Genomic DNA, 21178 nt, shown 5'->3' with positions numbered 1-21178 from the left:
ACAGGGATAAATGCTTGGCACTGGGCGTTGCCCAGCAACTCCATAGCGCCCCCTTATGTCACTGTGACTTGTGGTTGGCATATAGTTTTAGATACACACACCAAATTTGGTGGGTGTATGTAACTCCCAAAAACAAACAACTTTTGTATTAACATGCCATTAGCCACGCCCACAGGAAGTGAGGTAATTGAGAATTTGTGCGTTGTGGACATGATCAATTTTAACGTACTCCTCCTAGACGGTTGATCCGATTCATGTCAAAGTTGGTATACATGACGCCGAGATGTTCCTGATGATAAATTGTGAAGCGTTTTTTTGATATGTTGTAATTTCACGAAATGGCGAAATTATTAATTTTAATACCCTTCCACATAAACAATAAATGTGTCATAATTCACCATGCATGGCTTGAAATGTTTTAAATTTCACAGGTCATGGAAGACCATGTTAATGATAATATTCACATGCCCATAATGCATGTTTGGCATAGCGCCACCAACTGGCAACAGAAAGAATGACAATTATATTGATGTCATATGATCAATTTGAACATACTCCTCCTAGACGGTTTGTCAGATTCATTTGAAATTTGGCAAACATTATGCCAAGATGTTGCTGATGTTAAATTGTGAAGGTATTTTTGAATGTTGTAATATATTTGATATGATTTTAATATCTCACCACATAAACAGGAAATGTGTCATAAATCACAGTGCATTGAATGAATGGTCTGAAACTTCTCAGGTTAATAGATATCATTATTATGATGATATCCAGACACCCAATGGGCCTGCCTGGTATAGCGCCACCACCTGGCCAAGCAGGAAATGTGCCAGAAATGGAAAATGCCTTAAGTGTTTGATCTGAAACTTTATAAAATATTGGATATCATTATTGTGATGATATTCACATGCGTAATTCACAGGCCTAGCATAGCGCCACCATCTGGCCAAGCAGGAAATGTGCCAGAAATGCTCTATGCTTTGAATAAATGGTCTGAAACTTCTCAGGTTAATAGATATTATGATTATGATGATATCCAGACACCCAATGGGCCTGCCTGGCATAGCGCCACCACCTGGTCAAGCAGGAAATGTGCCAGAAATGGACAATACCTTAAGTGATTGATCTGAAAGTTTACAAACATTTTGGATATCATTATTGTAATGATATTCACATGCGAAATTCACAGGCCTAGCATAGCGCCACCTTCTGGCCAAGCAGGAAATGTGCCAGAAATGCTCTATGCTTTGAATAAATGGCCTGAAACTTTTCAGGTTAATAGATATTGTGATTATGATGATATCCAGACACCCAATGGGCCTGCCTGGCATAACGCCACCACCTGCTCAAGCAGTAAATGTGCCAGAAATGGACAATGCCTTAAGTGATTGATCTGAAAGTTTACAAACATTTTGGATATCATTATTGTGATGATATTCACATGTGTAATTTTCATGCCTAACATAGCGCCACCATCTGGCCAACCAAAAAGTGTATCAGAAATGTTCTTTGCTTAAAATGAATGGTCTGAAATTTCTCAGGTTAATATATATTATGATTATGATGACACCCAATGGGCCTGCCCTGCCTTGCCCCACCTGGCCAAGCGAGTAAATGTGGCAGAACATAAAATACAAAAACAAATAGCACACGCATCAAATATGTACATTTCAGAAACGCACCACGTCGGTGCTTTGTTGGATTCCGACACGTCACGGGTTGCGGCCCGCAGGTGCTCGGGCCCGCCATTGCCGCTTGCGGCTATATTATTATGTTGTTTTTGTATTTGTGTGCCGCTTCGGACAAAGGCGTCTGCAAAATCCCATAACCATAACATAGTAAATGTAGGGAACAAACAGGGATATACATTTTAATTAAATAAGGGATTCATGAAGCAGTGGATTTCAGTATGTAAGGTAATGTTTGAGTAAATATATTGTGTTCCTGATGACAAACTTCACATGACTGAGACCAAAGTGAACTTCTGCTAAGAACCAAATTATAGATTACATGTTAGGGTTATGATGGTCAAGGTTTTACTACCTGTGTTGGAGCTGTAAACTGGACAGGGTCTGGAATGTGAGTGGGGGGGGGCTTAAACACCTACAGTATGCAGGATAGGAAGATGTCTCTGGGCACCTGACCCATTTCCGGTCACAAGACAGTAGTACTGTTTTAGGAGGCTGTCTGGGCTCATCTTACACAATGTTTGATTTATAGCCTGCATCAATACCAGAGACCCAGTCATAAACATAACAGGTCTTTGAAGTGATGCTTGGCCATATGTCTTCACACAATCTACACCAAAGGAGTTTAGAAAGTGTGTGACAGATGCGGTGGTGTGTTCTGACACCACAAACGTTGCCACAGGTAGGGCTGGACCTCCTTCAGCAGGATGTCTGACGACTAACTCATAAATGTAGAATGGCGGTTGGTCCGGGTTTGTGTGCTTTATGACACCACCAGTGGCATCAATGTACACAATATCCTCCTTACACCTTTGGTGGAAGATGCTGATGCTTTTCTGGGACCACAGCATTACACCTTTGGGGTGTAGGAGCACCTTCTGCAGCTGCTTGGAATCATCACTCCTTTTCTGTAGTGCTATCTAGTGATGTTACCCGTGAACCCCCTGCTTCGAAGCGTGTATCGAAGATATGAACCAATTTGGAGTGAAGCTTTGTATCGGAGCTTGATTCGTTTTGTGATAATCACGTGATCAGTGACGTCCGAAGCTTCGTTTCACACACACCCACGTGACTGCTTCGAAATGTAATTCAAAGCATTAAAGTTGCGCGACACTGGGGGCGCCGTTGTGGGTTGTTGAAGAAGGAGAGCCAACAGAGTCAATAATGCTGCTAACATGAAAGCTTATAGGCTGGGCTTTTAGCTCAATTATCAGCACGCTCGACTCCCGTTCTAAGGTGCGTCTGTTTCGCGGGTTTGAGTCCAGGCGTGTGCAGGACTGAATCGCACAGTTACAACACAACCCAGTTTACAATTGGTCTACGTACTCAATCATAGTCTATGTACTCAACATAATCACAGAAATGTGTGTGCAATGTGCATGCCCATTCTTTATTCATCTCCCTTCTAAATTGATGTATTTTGTTTACAAATACAAGAAATGTTCACAGCCAAAATACTACCTTTATTGTTTTTGTAGAGAAGGCAATTACATTTGTATTTATGCAGGGTACAAAATAGGCTTAGTTAGGCCTATTTATTACATTATTTATTTATCCATTAATTCATGCTCAACATTTATTCATCTTCGACTCAAAGACATTCATGGCTAATGTCTGAAACACTTCGTGACACAATGCTATCTTTAACTTTCACCAGCAGAGGTCCTCATAGAGTTCTGAAGCTTCGAGTACTGAACCTTTTTTCGATACAATTGGATTGGAAGCTTCACTGGTTCAGAAAGCTTCAGTTCGCCATCACTAGTGCTATCATTTGTAGGCTTAACATTTCATTTGCATGGGGTCGTTTGCGCTTTTTCATGTTCCATACCATATTTCTTATGGCATGTGCTGTTAGAACGTCATCACGGCAGCCAGATTCGACAACTGGGGACATTGCCGCCATCTTCTCCAAGAAGGTAGGTGGCCCTGGGATTCTTGCCCTTTAGATGTTTCGCCAGTCTTTCACCTTTGAGCGCTCAATATGGCCTCCTTTTGCGGCTCTCGTCATTGTGGTGGCTTTTCCCTCCCTTGAAATAAACATTAGCTTCTAAAGTGGTCAAATCAGTAATTTCAACAGTCACAGTCACAGGGCATTCTTTGAAAGTGCAGTACCCTTCACACTGAAAAAGGGGCGTTGTTGCCCTGGATGTGTCACATGCCACTGAGTGACCTTTAAAGCCAAAAGAACAGTATCGATACACCTGTTTGATGCCCTCAGCCACGATGTTGGTCCAGTTAAGGCTTGTCAGCCTTTTTCCCTCCCGTTTGAGCATCATCGTTTGCCAGCCAGATCTGTTAATGAAGAAGCAACATTTTCCTTGTGGGACATCACATGAGAAACCGGCCTCATTCCCATAGTCTTCACTGTCTGAGGTGTCATTGCTGGTCTCACACTTATCAGAAGATGCAGTTGCAGTATGTTTGTCAGTGTCATTGTCCTCTTCCTGAAATGGCACATAAGAATGCAACAGTGAAATGTCTCACTTAAGCAAATAATCTAATTGCCAGAAATTAAGGCATACCACATCATCATCTATGTCATTGTCACTGTCATTGTCTTCCTTCTTCACATCGGCTTGTGTGTCATTGTCAGTGTCATTCTATTCCTCGTTCACATTATCAACAGCTTCTGTGTCATGTCAGAAAACAAGAGGAACAAATGTATTGCTAAGCTACTCATTACATAGACAGGCAAACTGTATACAAGGTGAAACTTGCCGCTGCCTTACTGTGTCATACTGTAGACGTTGGCGGTGAGACTTATCTCACACGTATTAACGTATTATCTGTTTACGCTGTTTCGTTGTGTTCTCTTTGGTCATTGTAAGGGCCATCTATAGTTAGGGCTATGCTATATCGTTTTCAAGACAGTGGATGCCCATTTCTGCGAAAGTATGATGTGATCATACTTGATATGTTATGTCATGATTGTTACATTTATGTCACTTGAAGCATGATGGTAGAAATATCTATTCAAAAGCACAATTGATCTGTGCATGCTATGATCAACTTTTGATTCTTTGATATGGAAACCAAGTTAATTATTTTGGCCTATAACATTTGAATTTCAGCTCAAACTTGGATACTATGTACAGTAGAGATTTGCTGCAATTTCAAAACTGTACAGAAGAATGCTTCATATCGTCGTGTCCGGTAAAGTCTGCTGGTTAATCTGATGGTTTGCCCTGTGTTGTAAAGCGTTTGTGATAGGCTACCAACGAGTACCAATGGGTGGAGATGTTGTACGTCTAACGTTAATTTTTTCGCAAACCGTTTATCCCAGCACCAGCCACTAATATCATTGGAAAGCACCGGTTCCGCTCTTTCTTGTGACATCTGTGTGATTTATGTGAGATAAGTACTCCGTGAGCAATTCGACAGAGAATAATACATGTGAATTTAGATGCATATTATTACTATATATTTTTAGGGGGGCTTTTGATCATCTTAGGGTGGCTTCACCCCCCTCCAACAAAAAGAAAAATATATAAAGTACACCAACTGTATGGCAGTTACACCTTGCAAGGGATGATTGCTGTTTTTTTGGTAAGGGCCAATATCAACGCAACCGGGTATGTTCTAGCCTTGCAGGTGCAAGGTTCAGCGGATCTGTCTAGCCTTGCAGGTGCAAGGTTTAGCACAAACAGGGCAACTATCTATTATCAGGTATCCAGATTCCCACAAACCATCGGACCCCTGAAATGTTATTGTTATTGTGAGAACCATGAGAACGGCATCAATGGCAATGGAGATTCATGTGAGGTTCATATGAGGTGAGGTTTAGACATATTTTAACAACCATTACTTTATTCTGCACAATGATGTGAATGTAGGTTCTGAACATCCTAACAACCTTACAACACCCTTAGTCTGCCAAGTAGCATGACAGAAAATTACACATTAAAACTGTCATTTAGCCTATTACCGTCATGCATGAAAGGATGAGTCGTAATATGGTTTGGCCTGAAGTCATCATGAAGTAGTTGCCTATGTTTATATGATGATGTTGAAACAAGTGAACTGCCACCATTATCACTGTCAGAACCAAAGTCCTCGAGGCACAGGGGAATAGCCTACATTTCAGGGGCCGTATTCACAAAGAATTTTAAAAAGTAGCTCCTAAGTGGCGAATTTAGGAACAACTCCTAAAAATAATGGTCATGTCACTCCTAACTGTAGGACTCCTAATTTTTTTCACTAAAAGTAATTCACGAAGCATTTTAGACCTAAAAGCAGCACCTAAGTCTGGGACAGCTTAAAAGAAGTCGAGAGGACTCCTAACTCACTAAGACCTATTCACAAACAGCTTTTTGTGGCATTTCACGTTGCATGTTTTGAAATGCGTTGCCTATGCGGCAACAGGAGCTTACAATCGCGAGGGAACAATTTTGCATTCATAAAAGGGATGCAATAACGCCACCAACAATCACCTTCAGGGTGAAATGAACTAAGTACTGAGTCTGGCATCATTTCATTGTGCCTCATATTTGTTTATAATAATCTAATATCTATTTATAACAACACCTCATTTGCTCTACTTTACCTAAAGCTGACAAATAACACCTGTGACATTAACATAGTAATTTATAATATTGTGCATATGGGGTAAAGATGCTAGACTCGGTACTTAGTTCATTGCACCCTTTAATTACTCAGTAAACTTATCTGAGTTTTATTATATCTGTTAATAATAGGGTCTTATTCTTGTAGAAAGTGTTACCGTAGTTTTTGTGTGTGATCACCCTGCATGTTTGTTTATGTATATTATATGCTGATGACAGGATGTTTTACAGGGGAAAAGGCAAAACAAATCTGAATTAATAGCCTACATATCCCCTCAAAAGCTTTGGGAAATATTCCAGAATATAATGTAGTCCATACAGATAGCCTATAAAGGATCCATTATGTCATGAAATATGCAATAATTTGCCTACATTTCAAGTACAGACATCCTAACATGGGATAAAGTCAGTGTTAGGGAAATCATGTTCTCCTGACTGTTTAGGATTTTTTTGGATTACACGTCACATATACAAGTCATGCTTATATTAGACGTGTCGTGAATAATTCCTGATTGCCTACTGTTGGCAAAGTTTGAACGAGAGTTCTTGTTCAACATATTTGGCTCTCAACGAAGGCGGTCGCATTTTCTCTCCCTCTCCTCCTGTGCTTTGCTCCTCTCGTCTCGTGTAGTCTCCGAATTAAAAATCATGGATTTGATCAACTGGTCTCTCAGCGCAATTGACACCATCTTCTCGACGAGAAGCGTGGGTACGGGGGAACCTAGGTGTCCTACCGGAACTCTGGCAGCGGGCTACACGATGGACGCGTGGAACAAGTGGCATGTCCTGTGTATGGCGCCTCTTTCCATGGAGGACATTGAAGATATCTACATATTCGGAAGCATGGCAGCAGGTTTATTGCCGGTTGGAATAGGCATTGGCATGGTTTATCAAGTAACGAAGAAATCGGCGACAGCTGTCCAAACCACCCTGCCCGGCATGATTGAAGCACTGGGCAGAGCGATCAACCCTCAGACTGAGACTATTAACCACAATTTGATGATGGAGAAGCTCACAGCTTCAAAGGCAAATTGAACGATTCGAGTAGTCGTGTAAGTTATATCACCATCATTTCCCCAACTCCCGCCATATGTCTGTTATTAATTAGGTATTACATGTTTATTTGTTAGTGTTTCAGTTTTGTATCATTTAGTTAATAGTAGGGATGTCCGATATTGGCTTTTTTGCCGATATCCGATATGCCGATATTGTCCAACTCTCAAATTTCGATTCCGATATCAGCCGATACCGATGTCGATATGTGGGTTATTTTTCCTCAAAACTAATTTAGGTAACATCACATATCTCCTGTTGTGGAATTAACACAACATGCTTAATGTTATTGTGATGCCCCACTGGATGCATTCTTGAATGCAACAAGGCTTTCCAAATGTTAACATTGTCTGTGCAAAATAAGAAAAATACTTCAACTTAATTTAGGGAAAAAGTGCCATGTTTATTTATTTTTTTTAAATTGTCTTAAACAACAGTTTGGATTACACTCTCCCTGAGATAATCTTGACAATGCCCACAACAAATAGGGCAAATTTGACTTCTTCACAAATGATAAAACATTGTACCTGAACAACTATGTGCAACATAGCAGAATGTAAAGCCAACTAAAATAACAGGCATAGTGTATGACAGGCTACCCTTTTTCTGTGTTAAATGAGCCTGCATTTGTAGGATGCTTCATGAACTGTTTCTTTAACTAAAACTCAATCACCTTAATTGAATGAATGCACAAATATGAGTCAATTACAATGTGCCAACTTTACTGCACAATTTTGAAAACATTTGTTTGAGCTACAAAAAATACTTCAGGCTTGAGGTGAAGTACAAAAAATGAAACATTTAAGGTGTACAAATCTAAGCAGCCTGTGTCCCTAGCCCATTACTTGGGCTAATGCAATCATTTAAATTATAAACTGGGCTCAATCAGCACTGCTCTACATGAGCAACAACAAAGAGATGCAACATGAAGGTAGTGTGCAATAAGAACAAGGAAGGCACAAAGTTTCAGTCCAGACCTTCCAGAGTAGTAAACAAAGTCCTCCTTTAGTATTAGTCCAATGAACGGGGCTAAAAGACTGACTGGCCTTCATAACGGGCCATACCCACAATCAGGCTTAGAATTTCACAATTTTAGGGGCAAGGCCACTTGGCCTTCAGTTGGGCATATTTGGTGGGGGGCACAAAGGCCACATGTCAGGGCACCAAGGCCAAAGTTAACTATACAGTAGTAGGCTATAAACATGATCAAAGTTGTATTCACTGCAGTAGACCTGCATCACTGTATGAAACATTACAAAAACATAAAACATGACATATTATAACTGTAAATCATCTGATCATCTAATATTTTCAGATATCTACAGGCTATATTTAACATTTATTTTATATTTGGCCTGTTATGAAATCATGTATTGAACAATTTAAGCACAGCTCAGCTTTAAGAAACTTAATAGATGCATGCTTAGCATTTTGTGATCATGAAGGCTACTTTCACAAACTCTTATAGTCAGCTGTCCTCTGATTTACCGATATCTAGGCGACATTTGTAATATTTGTTTTGTATTTGGCCCGTTATGAAATAATGTTGAACAATTTAAACACAGTGTAAAACTTAAATCCCAAATTTGGAGACATCCATGTATGTTGAAATTTACTGCAAATTCAAAACGGGATTAGTCTGGAACGGCTAACTGTACAGGGGACTGCTTTACACCTTTCTGTTCGGTAAGGTCTGCTGTTTATTCTGATATATGGTTTGTCATATGTTAAACGAAGGGTTCTGGGCCCACTTCCCCGAAAGCATCTTAAGCCTAAGAGCGTCGTAAAGTCCCTCTTACGAACGTCTTAAGATTTGCCGACTGTTTCCCGAAACCATCGTAGCTTAAGAGCGTCGTGAAAACACTCGTAGATCTACGAGTGCTCCAGAGTACTCGTTACCGGCTAAGAGCGTCTTAACAGTACTTCTCACTGAGGTCACCAACAGGACATACAGAGGAATTACAACTTAGAATACATAATCCAACTTACGTTCCCATTCTTTGTTGTGTTTACCTGTGATGAATCAGATTTTAGCGTGCAAAATAGCCTACATTTAATGGTCATAATAATGTGATGAAAAGCGGACAAAAATGCAATCAAGTTATGAAACGAGACGTTGCCAGAATAGTTTGACATTATCTTTGCTAAGTGAATATTTTATTAGGCCTATGAGGTAAAAAGCAGAGAAAGCAACATGTGGTTTAGTCTGTAGCCTACTGCATCAAAATCTAAGCCTACACATTTCCTCTCTTTCTTACTCGACTTCTTTCTTATCTTCAAACGTGTTCGTAAGTGACACCGCGAAAAATTATTGCATGGTGCAACAATCTAATCTTAAAATAATTAAAATTATTTATGTCTCTGTGTGGTATATAACCTACTTGGGATGCTTACATGCAGATGTCAAAGTGTTTCTATTTTCGTATTGATGTGAATTAATGTGTAGATCCGAAGTTTAAATGGTAGGCCTATAGCTGTGACGTGCAGTCACCTGACATCACCGTCAAATCAGGGGATATTTCAGAACTATTAACGTGGACAGCTCCCCTTAAGAGCATCTTAAGAGCAGCGCACGCGCGTTCACGCTACGAGCATGTTCGGGAAACAGTCGGAAAAACCAAACGAACGATCGTAAGATGAATCGTAGAAAACCCTCTTAAGAGCGTGTCTCCGTCGTTATCGGGGAAGTGGGCCCTGAAGTATTCCACCGAGATGAATGGGTAGGGAGAACCTTCGGTAGAATTTATGATTAAATTGACTGATATTATTTACTTTTCTCGCAAACCGTTCACAACAGCAATTAGCGGCTAACATCATTTAAAAGCTGATAAAAAGCTCTTTCATGTGATAATTGTGATGTCTGTGTGATGAGTAGGATGGGTTAATTTGGACGCACTTTCTTTCTTGCGCTGTCACTTTCTCCACTGCGTAATTTGGCCATAGGCCATAGGCTAAATATATATCGCTATTAGTAGGACGCAAAGCAGAATATTTAAAGAAGGGGGCACCAAGGCCACCGTGGCCTGTAAACCTCTGATTTTCAAAGGGGCGTCACGGCCAACGCAAGGGGCTACTACGGCCACGAGCAAGTTTGTTACTGCAGCCATCCACGCTTGTTTGTAACAGAGACGGTTGATAAAGGTTAACTATAGAATCTTTGTTTGTAAGCTTCAAGACGCAGATTGATGAGGTCATCATCTGTGCGCCGGTAAACGCTTCAGGAGCGCATAGGCACTATTTGGGTGTAACGCAAGCATTATTTTATCGGTTTTAAGGCAAAAAAAATCCGATAACGATATTAACAGATATTACATTTTTATGCTAATATCGGGCCGATAATATCGGTTGGCCGATATTATCGGACATCTCTAGGTGTAACGCAAGCATTATTTTATCGGTTTTAAGGCAAAAAAAATCCGATAACGATATTAACAGATATTAAATTTTTATGCTAATATCGGGCCGATAATATCGGTTGGCCGATATTATCGGACATCTCTAGTTAATAGTATTTTTTTTTACATATATAACATATATATTGCATAAACATTCTATTATCCTTATTACTGTAATCTATATGCCCACTTCTGAATTGGGTTGCATCTGTAGGCCTTTCTATGAACTCATATTAGGCTATTTAATTATTTCAACTCCTTTCAGACATTCCGTAAGCTACTAATCCTCCGTAACACATATTTGAAGAACATGTGGGAATAAAAGTTTACTTTTAGGCATTTAGGCTACCCGATCTGTAATACGTTGCCAACAGCCTTGCTTTGCTCACTGCCGACGTATTTGATTTTTGTCGTAGAGTGGGTTTTAATTCCTCATAACTTGTCATAATAATTGTGCATTCCTCATCCGTAAAATAAGGTGATCGCGTCATCATTGAAAGTGGTGACTTGCGCTGCAACCCGCCCCTTTTATGTGAACGTGCACAGGTTAACCCCGGCTCAACAAATCAACTTCATAATCAGCGTTGTAGTACCGATTAACACCACTTAAGATAACCAGGTTTTGTCAACCCTGGTTTAACAAAGTAACCCTGGGTTACATCTGGGTAGGTTAAGCTCCCTTCGTAGTACAGGCCCCTGTTCTGTGCGTCAGCAAAGTTGGAGGGTCTGTTTATGAAGCATCACTTCTAGCTGAAACATCACTTCCAGTAGGCTTCCGGAACGGACCCGCGAAACGGACCCGTATCGGAGTCCAGATGCTCTCAGGAACGGATCCGCTACGAAGGCGGATCGCGGACCCGCCCTGACTCCGCACTGCATCCTAAAACCTAAACCGGACCCGCAACGGACTCAAAGGCTCATCTGGCCCGGGTCCGTTTTGGACCCGTTTATCTCATTTTCAAAATTCCTTCTGTTCTGGCTGTAGGATAAAACTAGGCAACTATAGGATAAAAGTAAAACTATCACTAGGCCTAGCCTAGGCTACTACAGCAATATAGGCCTACGATTAATCTGCATTGCCTCGTATTTTAACTTAACAATACTGTCAATAAACCTAACAGAAAAGGTTTAAGTCAAGACATCAATTTACTGTACAAACGTGATCACTACTCAATGGAAATATAAAATGCACATTTATGGAAAGTTACAGGTTATAAGCTATTCTGTTTTTGTTAAGTAGCCTACATTGCCTAGGCTACTTTACATTCATTTTGTGGTCAAAAACTAATTTAGTGCTTTATAGGCCTAGGTCAGTGCAGACATGAAATATTTTATCTAATAGGCTACAACTTCAATGAAATACTGCGCTATGCACAGCTAAAATATCAGAAAATGAATAACTGGTGAATGACAAGAAGTTCAATAAAAAGATTGTTTAATGCTTATTTCTCCTATTACTCCATTTGTGTGGATGGAGGCGGAACACATCTCCTCGTTGCCCGATCCACCGCCGATTGAAACACCTGATTGCGTGTTTGGTGACCTCAGTGTCCGTGGCAGACCGTGTCACCATGTTTTTCCTCACAGCACCTGTAATCAAACAGACAGATATGTTTATGTTTATGGTATGTAGCATCCAAAGCCAAGTATGCTTACACAATACAATATATGAGATAGGTATTAAGGAGATTAAATTTAAAAAGAAACATGACTTACAAAGCTCCTCTGTTCGCTGCACGTTGAGGGCTGGTGTGGGGGTGGAGGGAGTTGAGGAGGGACTGCCGTTCCTGGCCCATAGTGAGGTGGGCGGTGTGCGAGAGGGGGGAAAACATTGTATTAAATGGTAGTTATCTATTAACCATGACTGATAATACACATGGGGCCTTTCTATTCACTAATATTTCAGAGATGCAGGTGCAGGGAGTTGAGGTGGTGAAGAGTGTTGCGGTCCTGCCCCATGGTGAGGTGCTAAGGGAGATAAATGGTTGTGATCTGTTAACCATGGTAGGCTGAGAGCTACAGGGCCAAACAATGGCAAACAAAAACAAATCTCTGGACATGAATTTGTATGTTTCAATATTTTGGTATGCACTATCTATATCAACTCCATGAATGGATTGACATTGAAATCAATGTGTTTCAATACAATCTGATAATAATGAATGAACTTTTCAGGCAATATTGCATGAATGCAGATGTTTTAACTGACAAAATATTTGGCTGAGATTTTGAAAGTAATGGATAAAGTATGCAGAAAATCTGAGATGGTAATGCAGATGCAATCTGTTGATCTGAAATGGAGTGACTACTGCTGTGTTAATATAGATGGGGCCACTGTATTCAATATTATTTCAGAGATCAGTCTTTACCTTAACAGTTTTCTCCAGGTTGAGGGGTAGTGACTCGGCTGCCTGGCACTCAGCGAGATGGTGGAGCTGGAGGAATAGATACAAAGAGAGGGGAATGTCTTTAGCACTAAGAATGTTAACCATATCTCTAATATTAATATTATGATTTAGTTATTTCAATGTTAAGAGATTATTACTTACTTTGCCAGTGCAATTGGCTTGGGCTTGAGGCTTCAACTGATATACCAGGCGAGTTGGAAGGTACCTCAGAGATGCAAAGTCACCATTTTCTGGCTCTTCACTGTCATCAGAGTCCCCGAAACGATGGCTGTTACATAACGATATCATTATGGTTATTGCAATCCCAACATTTCCAAATATGCATATAGTACAACTATCTCTGGTCTATTTTGGAATGCTACGGGAATGTGTGCACATTACATTTTAACAACCCAGAAAGCATCTTACTTGATCAAGCAAACCCAACAGAGGCAATCGTAATGTTAGTAGTGTTGTCACGATACCAAAATTATGACTTCGATACGATACCTGCCATAAATATCACGATGCTCGATACTGAAACGATACTAAGGCGAAATCCTAAGATATCTGGAAAAGAAAGGACTCATACCTCCTCCAAGTGTATTGAGTCATTTGTGTTGAATTCGGTGCACTTTTGTAGTGTGCAGGTCAATTCTGGGTTCTAAACTCCTTTAGGCCCTATTGTTTGTTATAGTTCATTTACATTGTGTTGTGTTTTGGCAATAAAGTAGCTTTAAATAGCCAAACTAGGCTAGATCAAGGTCAGTGTTGAAATTACTGCATGCAAATCACTGAATGCTATGCAGAGGGGCCTAATCTTTAGGCCATCTGATGTACAGTATAGGCTACCCTAGGCCTTCCCGTGTTCATGGGATTTCTTTGACAGTTGCAAAGGGAAAAATGTGAGGATAGTCTTCTTTGCGCCCAGTGTACAAGTACGACGGTCCAACCACTCAGGTCTTCGTCAGATAGGACTACACCATTACCTGTTGTAATATATCTGTGTGCATTCCTACATTACGTCTATTTCTTTGATAACATGATTTGCTACCACGTAACAATAAGCCGCTATTATTATTAGGACTCAACACGCTTTGGTGGTAATATATGCTGCAGGCTTTAATTAGCGCATTTCGGGTAACGTATCCTACATCTGGGCAATAATTATTGAACAAATTGCAGTCTACATGCCATGACAAATATTACCAGTAGTAGGCTACTGACCGAACATGAAATAGATTGATTAGTGTTGGTAATGTTATTCTGGCGTGAACATTGCGCTTCCATCACGTTAGCGCCCTATGATTACAGCTCGTTATGTCTCGTCAAAATGATTACAGCTCGTTATGTCTCGTCAAAATTCATTGACAAGGAATGTTCGCTTTATCCCAGAGAACCATACTCGTTTCACTTAGGCTAGACTAAAACAGAAGAGGAGAACTTGGCACTAACCATGTAGTTGTGTTTTCTATAGCATATTCGTTAACCTGTCGTTATTTGAACTCTTTAAAAATGTTGGGATATGTCTGCCAGGTGTTTAGCAAAGTTCCATGCGTAGGCTAGTCTACTGCTTTTGAATGACTTTGAAACATATTTTACAAACGGGCCTCTGTGTAGGCTACCTCATGGCTTGCCTTCACTATTCGCGATGTATCCGAAATAGTTCCAGTCCAAATTTCACATCACCTTTTGTTTTATCCACAAGGCCGAGGACTGTCGGCAAAGAACTGACGTTGCTGCGCACTCACTCACTCAGAGCTGCCTGCTTGACACGCCCACTTGCCTATATGCGTGCAAGGAGCAGAGAGCAGCAGTTCACACAGACACAGAACGTTATTATTTTAATAAAGTATCGATTCTAAAAACGTCGGAAATCGTATCGTTTTTTGCGTGAAGGCGTCGTGATACCTTTTTAGTATCGATACACCGTGCAACACTAAATGTTAGATGCTAGAATCCAGCCGATAAAAGTTGACGCTGCAGAACAAACAAAATAGAAGATGGGGACCAAGTTCCATACAGTTAAGTTACGTTAGCATAATAAATCACAAACAGATGCCAATAGTTGTCTGAACCGACTTAAACAGTGATTAAAATGCCGAGGCTTTCATTACAAAGATGGCAGGTAGACACTAAAGTTACGTATGAGACCAAACTTGGCAAAATGCAAATGTTAATGCACAGCTAGCTAGAGGCTAGGGCTAAACCATTATCAGTGAGTCAACATGCTAAAGTTGTAGCTGCTAGGTAGCTATCATAGCAGACGAGTGCTTCACTGACTTCATTGACTGAAATACCAGTGCCAGTATCACCTTAATCAAGGTTTGCATCGCAAACGTGATTTCAATATATGTATAGCACTAATAGACATTAGCAATAACTTATGCAATTGCGCCTAGCAGCATGCTAGCTAGCAGCTATATGCCGCTAGCATAGTAGCACTATATGGACAACAGCGACACATTAAAACAGACAAGACCAGACTAATGTTAAATAACAATGTGTGTTTTTTAAATCACACTAGCAGCTACCATAACATATTCTGCCGAAATTGCTATCCCATTTTAAATCAGATAGGCTACAGACTCATATGAGCATCACAGCTAACAATAACGTTAACTTAGCCTGTTGCACAAAATGACAAACGTCTCTGGTTGCACTAACATTAACGTTAGTCCTAATATCAAACATCGTCATTACAATCAATAAACATGATGATTATAAAACAACAAAGGCCAATGTTTAGCTATTGTGAATGTCGCAATATATTAATAAATATCACTTACTCGAGAGGGTTCAGCGCAACCGTGTCCCAGCAAAGAAAATATCCACTAGTATGACTCTTCTTGGCTCTTGTACAGTCATGTTCAACCGTTACAGTAAAGAAAAGGCGCGTCCGCGCCCGCGGATCCGACATGGGTCCACTCAGGATCCGCTGTTTGACAGTAGAATTTACGGGGTCGCCTGGAGGCGGAGCTGATCCTCTGTGCGGCACCAAAACGAATGCGACAGTCACGCGGGTTTGGCGACTTGAAGGCGGATCCGCCTAGGAGTCTACTGCTGTGTGGGTAGCCACCATTGACTGATTTAGTGTATTCTTAATCCTGTGAACATTTCAGATGCAACACCATTGCCAAACGCACATGGCAGCAGGTGAAAATGAAACACAAAAGCATTATTCAGAATAGTAGGTTTATATATAGCTTGCATTAATATTTCTTAATTATGAAAACATGTAGGCCTAGCTTATAGCCTTCACTTGGCCTCTGTTTTACAGCTAACAAGAAACAGGTGTCTTCGAACACTACTGTAGGAGGAAAGGCACCAGAGTGTTTTACAGTAGCAGAGGAGTTGGCCATCGCAAATAATAGTGGAAGGCCGATTATGGAGGGGGTTGAGGGAGGCATTCGGTCGGATTCTGGTGCTGTGGAAATGTGTAGCCTTTATGTGCAGGGTACAGTAATATGACATTCAATTCAACAAGTTTGTTAAAATGGTGATTTTTATTTAGGCCTAGCCTACTGTAGGCTATGTCCGATTTATTTTAGGCTATTCTTGCTCAGATGTTCAGCATACTGTAGGCCTATGTCCGATTTATTTTAGGACATACAGTATTCTTGCATCACTGGGGCCTGTACTACGAAGCGGGGTTATTGGCTTATCTGGGTAACTTCGAGAGTAACTTGATCACGTGTGGCGTAACTTCCCGATTAACCCGTACTACGAAAGGTGGATAGGTTTTAACCGAGGTATGCTGCCATGGCAATTTACGCTGCATCTCAAACCTGCTCCGACCAGGTTATGTTCTTGGTTAACCCGAGGTTTCCGTTAACCACACCCTTTATAAGTAGCACCCCTCCACTAACAATTTCTCCTGAGACATGTCGGCGTACCTGGATGATCCATACGACATTGGAGCGCAAATCGTGAGGGACTCTCTTCGCAGGGCGAGGGGTTTTAGAGACCGCCAGAAAATATATATAGCCTACCCGGACGATATTCTCTATGAAGATATAGATTGTCAGCCGAGGGAATTCGTTATCTTTGTCAGATGATCTAGGAAGACGTCTCATAGCAATGCCCGTACGTGGACATTCATGTATTCCATTGGTGATGCTGAACATCTGAGCAAGAATAGCCTACTGTATGTCTGAAAATAAATCGGACATAGGCCTACAGTATGCTGAACATCTGAGCAAGAATAAATCGGACATATAGTAGGCCTAATAAATTAAAATCACCATTTTAACAAACTTAATGAATTGAATGTCATATTACTGTACCCTGCACATAAAGGCTACACATTTCCACAGCACCAGAATCCGACCGAATGCCTCCCTCAACCCCCTCCATAATCGGCCTTCCACTATTATTTGCGATGGCCAACTTCTCTGCTACTGTAAAACACTCTGGTGCCTTTCCTCCTACAGTAGTGTTCGAAGACACCTGTTCTTGTTAGCTGTAAAACAGAGGCCAAGTGAAGGCTATAAGCTAGGCCTACATGTTTTCATAATTAAGAAATATTTATTCAAGCTATAACTATATAAACCTACTATTCTGAGTAATGTTTTTGTGTTTTATTTTCACCTGCTGCCATGTGCGTTTGGCAATGGTGTTGCATCTAAATGTTCACAGGATTAGGCATACACTAAATCAGTCAATGGGGGCTACTTAAACATTCAATTATCCTTATTACTGTAATCTATATGCCCACTTCTAAATTGTGTTGCATCTGTTGGCATTTCTATGAACTCAAAATAAATAAGCAATTTAATTATTTAAACTCATTAAATACATTCCGCAAGCTATTAATCCACCGTATTTGAAGAACATGTGGACATAAAACTTTACTTTTAGGCATTTAGGCTACCCGATCTGCAATACGTTGCCAACAGCCTTGCCTTGCTTTGTTCACTGCAGACGTATTTGATTTTTGTCGTAAAGTGGGTTTTAATTCCTCATAACTTGTCATAATAATTGTGCATTCCTCATCTGTAAAATAAGGTGAACGCGTCATCACTGAAAGTGGTGATTTGCGCTGCAACCCGCCCCTTTTATGTGAACGCGCACAAACTCCAATGAGGTTAACCCCGGCTCAACAAATCAACTTCATAATCAGCGTCGTAGTACCGATTAACACCACTAAAGATAACCAGGTTTTGTCAACCCCGGTTTAACAAAGCAACCCTGGGTTACATCTGGGTAGGTTAAGCTCCCTTCGTAGTACAGGCCCCTGGTGTGCTAAGCTTTGTTTTTGTTCTTCAAAGTGTTGATGTGTTGTGTTTCCACATGTGCATGTTTTGATTGGAGGAGCTGTAAGAAAGCTAACTGCCATCTAGGCCCTACTTGGATAGACTGGACACAGCTATGCTGATGTGGTTGTCCATATTCCACCAACTGGCACACCATTGAAAGATGACATCTCCAACCATCATTTCCCCAACATTCCCTCCTTCTTTGTGTTCTTATTTAGGTATTAGTTATTTAGTTGTTAGTGTTTCAGTTTTCTATTATTTAGATATTGTATTACTGTTATAGGCCTATATATGTGTGTGTATTACACATCACATGCATGTACTAGAAATGATGTTTCAGCTAGAAGTGATGCTTCATAGCTTTGTTTTTGTTGTTGTGAACAACCTCTGTAACACTGGCCTCAGCTGACGCTGTTTGGAGTTTGTGTAAGCAGTCTGGGGTTACTGTCATTCTTCGTCTTTGCAAAGATCAATAAACAATCATTAGAAAACCAATGTGTCTGTCCTAAATTAATTAGAAAATAAATCAATACACAGCAGCAAATATTTTGCAAATTTCACTGTTTTTTTTATTTTATTTTTTATTTTACAGGATCCCTCCGCTGCTTAAATGAGGACAAAGCCAAAATACTCGGCCTGGTACCTGGACAGAAACTCTTGGAAAGAGCTTATCAAAGCTGATCAACCAAACAGTGACTGTCAACCACCCGCAGAAGCTGACCAAGCAGCTTTCATACAGAAGCCCTCCAACCTGCAGGTGATGTTCGACAAAAATTGAACATTTCTCTCAGCAAATTAGGCTGTTCACCAATCAAGTATGTGGGCACAGTGAAAAAAAATGATGTTAAAAGAAAGGTCAAATAAATGAAAACTGCTGCTGAGGACAAGGTATGTCACTTGATGAACATAACGCAAATTGATGTTGAGACCGATCTAGATGACTGTAGTAGTTGTAAGGATTTTAGAGAGCTTGTGGAATCTCTTGCACAAAAATGTAAAGTATCATGAAGGAAAGAAAAAAATAATATATTAACTCTAGTTCCTAACAGCTGGAGTAAACAGAAAATCCAGACCACATTTGGAGTAAGCGAATATTTGGTGAGACGTGGCAGGCTGTTGAAGAGGGAGGAAGGTGTTTTAGCTGAGCCAGAGAGGAAGTTAGGCCATGCAATGTCAGAAGAGACAAAATAAAAGGTTCAGCAGTTTTTTGAATCAGATGCGTTTGGCCAATCTAAGCAAGCTGTATGCAGCTGTTAAAGATGGCCATCCTGACAAAATTGGATTCTCCACATTTTGCAACTTGAGGTCAAATGGTGTGTAGCTGTAGGTCCAAAAGGTACACATTCTGTGTGTGTCTGTCAACACCACCAAAATGCAACACTTTTGGTGCCAGCATTACCTGCATGCTTGCAAGCAAGAGGCATTACAAGAGTGCTGTGGAAGATTCCATTGACACGATATGTAAATCCTTCATTGCTAAAGCTCAGACTGACGCTTTACATTAAAAAACAAACTTGACTCAAGCGAACCCATAATCCTGCTTGATTGTGCTGAAAATTATGATTTCATCATGCAAGATGCTTTTCAGGGACATCATTTGGATAATTCACTGGCAATGTAATCCTTTTGTAATGTACCTCAGGGATTCACCAACTTCAGACCTGAAATGCATGAACATGTGTGATATCAGACTGTTTAAAACATGATGCCGTTCATGCATTCATAACTGAAGTGTTAACTGCAGTTAAACAGAATCTTGAAAATCTGAGGAAAGTAATTTACTTTAGTGATGGGGCTGGTCAGTACAAGAATTTCAAAAATGTTGCCAACCTTTGCAACCATTTTGATGACCATGGTCTACATGCTGAATGGCATTTCTTTGCAACCAGCCATGGGAAGAGCCCCTGTGATGGTTTAGGTGGCACGGTTAAAAGACTTGTAGCTAGGGCAAGCCTCCAAGCCACTCTAGACAACCAGATCCTTGCACCACATGGGCACAGGAACACATACATGGTATTGTTTTTTTCTTTGCCTCACAAAATCCAATACAAGAAAATGCTAAAAAATTCAAATTGGCTGAGCGTTTTGACTCCTACACTACTGTAAATATGGGTAAAGGGGGAGATGTGCAGGGTTGGGATCAGTTCCAACCAGGGAAATATGCTGCATGAATTTATGATGGCAACTGGTACGTGGGAAATATCAAAGACCGTTCAGATGAGCATTGTTTATGAAAAAATCAGAAAATGATATATACTGTCCTGGCCCAGATCTCGAAAAGATGAATGGGTGCCCTTTCAACATGTCTTTTGTCTTATCAGTGCACCTGGTGCTCAAGGCAGTATAGTGCTCGTAATTACACCATCAGTTCTACTGACCTGGAAAAAATGAACACATTGTTCCTCAAATTTGTTCAAAACTGATTATACTTTATGTTCTGTAACATCCTGTAGAAGTCAATTCATAGCATGTGCCCTTTTGTCTAAGCCAAAGTCCAATTTAAGTTTAACACATTATCTCAAAATACAATGTGAGTGTGATAATGGTTTCCTGCCTTTTTTTAAACTTGTACTTTAATTTTCACATTCCTTGATGTTTGTGTACTGCTGCTGTTTATGTTAAACTTGCATTCCTGTTGTGTTTGTATTTTAATGCAATTTCCTCAGTTTCATCTTGCTTTGGTGCCTTGTTTATTATGTGTTGTACAGTAAAACCCTTCTGAAAACCGGTCTTGACTGGCTTGTTTAAAATGTAAAAACTTTTGTTTGACATCTTTTCCTGTAAATGATGGATATTGAATTCCACTGTGGTCAATAAGGCCACCACCTTTGA

General features: G+C 40.4%; 1 long non-coding RNA gene across 1 annotated transcript; it reads right to left on the bottom strand.

The window, feature by feature from the left end:
* Positions 1 to 12119: 12119 nt before the first annotated feature.
* LOC143135407 (uncharacterized) lies at positions 12120 to 12511 on the bottom strand. Its single transcript, XR_012988939.1, has 2 exons — positions 12418 to 12511; positions 12120 to 12291 (listed from the first exon to the last, which is right to left on the bottom strand). It is a non-coding gene; the product is annotated as an uncharacterized LOC143135407 (long non-coding RNA).
* Positions 12512 to 21178: the final 8667 nt, after the last annotated feature.

The sequence above is a fragment of the Alosa pseudoharengus genome, unplaced genomic scaffold, assembly GCF_046254945.1.
Source record: "Alosa pseudoharengus isolate Yale_2024_CS ecotype anadromous, Long Island Sound unplaced genomic scaffold, YU_APseudo_1.1 YU_APseudo_1.1_scf_2, whole genome shotgun sequence".
Taxonomy (NCBI): domain Eukaryota; kingdom Metazoa; phylum Chordata; class Actinopteri; order Clupeiformes; family Clupeidae; genus Alosa; species Alosa pseudoharengus.
This window is presented reverse-complemented; position numbering and strand designations above follow the sequence as displayed.